Source organism: Arachis stenosperma, chromosome 3 (genome assembly GCF_014773155.1).
Source record: "Arachis stenosperma cultivar V10309 chromosome 3, arast.V10309.gnm1.PFL2, whole genome shotgun sequence".
Classification (NCBI taxonomy): domain Eukaryota; kingdom Viridiplantae; phylum Streptophyta; class Magnoliopsida; order Fabales; family Fabaceae; genus Arachis; species Arachis stenosperma.
In genome coordinates, this window is record NC_080379.1 from 111,155,791 (window position 1) to 111,159,240 (window position 3,450).

The 3,450-nt window shown below is 40.7% G+C and overlaps 1 non-coding gene across 1 annotated transcript; it reads left to right on the forward strand.

Annotated features, from left to right (window-relative positions):
- Nucleotides 1-2,196: 2,196 nt before the first annotated feature.
- Nucleotides 2,197-2,304, forward strand: LOC130971547 (small nucleolar RNA R71). The gene has a single exon (XR_009082761.1). It is a non-coding gene; the product is annotated as a small nucleolar RNA R71 (small nucleolar RNA).
- Nucleotides 2,305-3,450: the final 1,146 nt, after the last annotated feature.

The following is a 3,450-nucleotide window of genomic DNA, read 5'->3' on the forward strand; positions in this document are numbered from 1 at the left end:
GTGAATGGGTGAAGAAGGGAGAGAGAGTGGTGGGGTTGGTGGGGATCCTGTGGGGTCCACAGATCCTGTGGTGTCAAGGAAAAGTCATCCCTGCACCAAATGGCATTCAAAATCACGTTTTGAGCCATTTCTGGCGTTAAACGCCGGGCTGGTGCCCATTCCTGGCGTTTAACGCCAGGTTCTTGCCCTTTTCTGGCGTTTAACGCCAGTCTGGTGCCCCTTTCTGGCGTTAAACGCCCAGAATGGTGCCAGACTGGGCGTTAAACGCCCAATTGCTAGCCTCACTGGCGTTTAAACACCAGTGGGTTCTTTCTCCAGGGTGTGCTATTTTTCTTCCTGTTTTTCATTCTGTTTTTGCTTTTTCAATTGATTTTGTGTCTTCTTATGATCATCAACCTACAAAAAACATAAAATAGCAAAGAGAACTAGATAACATATAACATTGGGTTGCCTCCCAACAAGCGCTTCTTTAATTTCAGTAGCTTGACAGATGGCTCTCATGGAGCCTCACATTTTCTCAGAGCAATGTTGGAACCTCCCAACACCAAACTTAGAGTTTGAATGTGGGGGTTCAACACCAAACTTAGAGTTTGGTTGTGGCCTCCCAACACCAAACTTAGAGTTTGACTGTGGGGGCTCTATTTGACTCTGATTTGAGAGAAGCTCTTCATGCTTCCTCTCCATGATGACAGAGGGATATCCTTGAGCCTTAAACACCAAGGATTCTTCATTCACTTGAATGATCAGTTCGCCTCTATCAACATCAATCACAGCCTTTGCTGTGGCCAGGAAGGGTCTGCCAAGGATGATGGTTTCATCCATGCACTTCCCAGTCTCTAGGACTATGAAATCCGCAGGGATGTAATGGTTTTCAATCTTCACCAAAACATCCTCTACAAGTCCATGAGCTTGTTTTCTTGAGTTGTCTGCCATCTCTAATGAGATTCTTGCAGCTTGCACCTCAAAGATCCCTAGCTTCTCCATTACAGAGAGAGGCATGAGGTTTACACTTGACCCTAAGTCACACAGAGCCTTCTTGAAGGTCATGTTGCCTATGGTACAAGGTATTGAAAACTTCCCAGGATCTTGTCTCTTTTGAGGTAATTTCTGCCTAGACAAGTCATCCAGTTCTTTGGTGAGCAAAGGAGGTTCATTCTCCCAAGTCTCATTTCCAAATAACTTGTCATTTAGCTTCATGATTGCTCCAAGGTGTTTAGCAACTTGCTCTTCAGTGACATACTCATCCTCTTCAGAGGAAGAATACTCATCAGAGCTCATGAAAGGCAGAAGTAAGTCCAATGGAATCTCTATGGTCTTATTTTGAGCCTCAGATTCCCATGGTTCCTCATTGGGGAACTCATTGGAGGCTAGTGCACGCCCACTGAGGTCTTCCTCAGTGGCGTTCACTTCCTCTCCTTCCTCTCCAAATTTGGCCATGTTGATGGCCTTGCACTCTCCTTTTGGATTTTCTTCTGTGTTGCTTGGGAGAGTACTAGGAGGGAGTTTAGTAACTTTCTTACTCAGCTGTCCCACTTGTGCCTCCAAATTCCTAATGGAGGACCTTGTTTCAGTCATGAAACTTTGAGTGGTTTTGATTAGATCAGAGACCATAGTTGCTAAGTCAGAGGGGTTCTGCTTAGAATTCTCTGTCTGTTGCTGAGAAGATGATGGAAAAGGCTTGCCATTGCTAAACCTGTTTCTTCCACCATTATTGTTGTTAAAACCTTGTTGAGGTCTTTCTTGATTCTTCCATGAGAAATTTGGGTGATTTCTCCATGAAGAATTATAGGTGTTTCCATAGGGTTCTCCTAGGTAATTCACCTCTTCCATTGAAGGGTTCTCAGGATCATAGGCTTCTTCTTTAGATGAAGCATCCTTAGTACTACTTGGTGCACTTTGCATTCCAGACAGACTTTGAGAAATCAAATTGACTTGTTGAGTCAATATCTTGTTCTGAGCCAAAATGGCATTCATAGTATCAATCTCAAGAACTCCTTTCTTCTGATTAGTCCCATTGTTCACAGGATTCCTTTCAGAAGTGTACATGAATTGGTTATTTGCAACCATTTCAATTAGCTCTTGAGCTTCTGTAGGCGTCTTCTTCAAATGAAGAGATCCTCCAGCAGAGCTATCCAAAGACATCTTGGATAGTTCAGAGAGACCATCATAGAAAATACCTATGATGCTCCATTCAGAAAGCATGTCAGAAGGACATTTTCTGATCAATTGTTTGTGTCTTTCCCAAGCTTCATAGAGGGATTCTCCATCCTTCTGTCTGAAGGTTTGGACTTCCACTCTAAGCTTACTCAATTTTTGAGGTGGAAAGAACTTTGCCAAGAAGGCATTGACTAGCTTTTCCCATGAGTCCAGGCTTTCTTTAGGTTGTGAGTCCAACCATGTCCTAGCTCTGTCTCTTACAGTAAAAGGGAATAGCATAAGTCTGTAGACCTCAGGGTCTACCCCATTAGTCTTGACAGTGTCACGGATTTGCAAGAATTCAGCTAAAAACTGATGAGGATCTTCCAATGGAAGTCCATGAAACTTGCAATTCTGTTGCATTAGAGAAACTAATTGAGGCTTAAGCTCAAAGTTGTTTGCTCCAATGGCAGGGATAGAGATCTTTCTCCCATAGAAGTCGGGAGTAGGTGCAGTAAAGTCACCCAGCACCTTCCTTGCATTGTTTGCATTGTTGTTGTTTTCGGCTGCCATGGGTTCTTCTTCTTTGAAGATTTCTGTTAGGTCCTCTACAGAGAGTTGTGCCTTAGCTTCTCTTAGCTTTCGCTTCAAGGTCCTTTCAGGTTCAGGGTCAGCTTCAACAAGAATGCCTTTGTCTCTGCTCCTGCTCATATGAAAGAGAAGAGAACAAGAAAATGTGGAATTCTCTATGTCACAGTATAGAGATTCCTTGAGGTGTCAGAAGAACAGAAAAATAGAAGAAGGAGGTAGAAGAATTCGAACTTAATCAGAGAGAGTTCGAATTGTGCATTGAGAAGGAGTGGTACTCCATAAATAGAAGGATGTGGGAAGAAGGGAAGAGAATTTTCGAAAATTAAGTTAAAGAAATTGAAAACATTTTGAAAAACACTAATTAATTTTCGAAAATAAGAGTGGGAAAGAAATCAAGTGATTTTTGAAAAAGATTTTAAAATTAGAAGTCAAAAAGATTTGATTGAAAGCTATTTTGAAAAAGATGATGTTAAGAAGATATGATTGATTTTAAAAATATGTGATTGAGAAAATATGATTTGAAAACAATTTTAAAAAAGATTTGAAAAAAAATTAATGACTTGCCTAACAAGAAAAGATATGATTCAAACATTAAACCTTTCTCAACAGAAAAGGCAACATACTTGAAATGTTCAATCAAATCATTAATTGTTAGCAAGTATCTTTGAAAAAGGAAAGAAATTGATTTTGAAAACATTTGATTGAAAAGATATGATTTGAAAA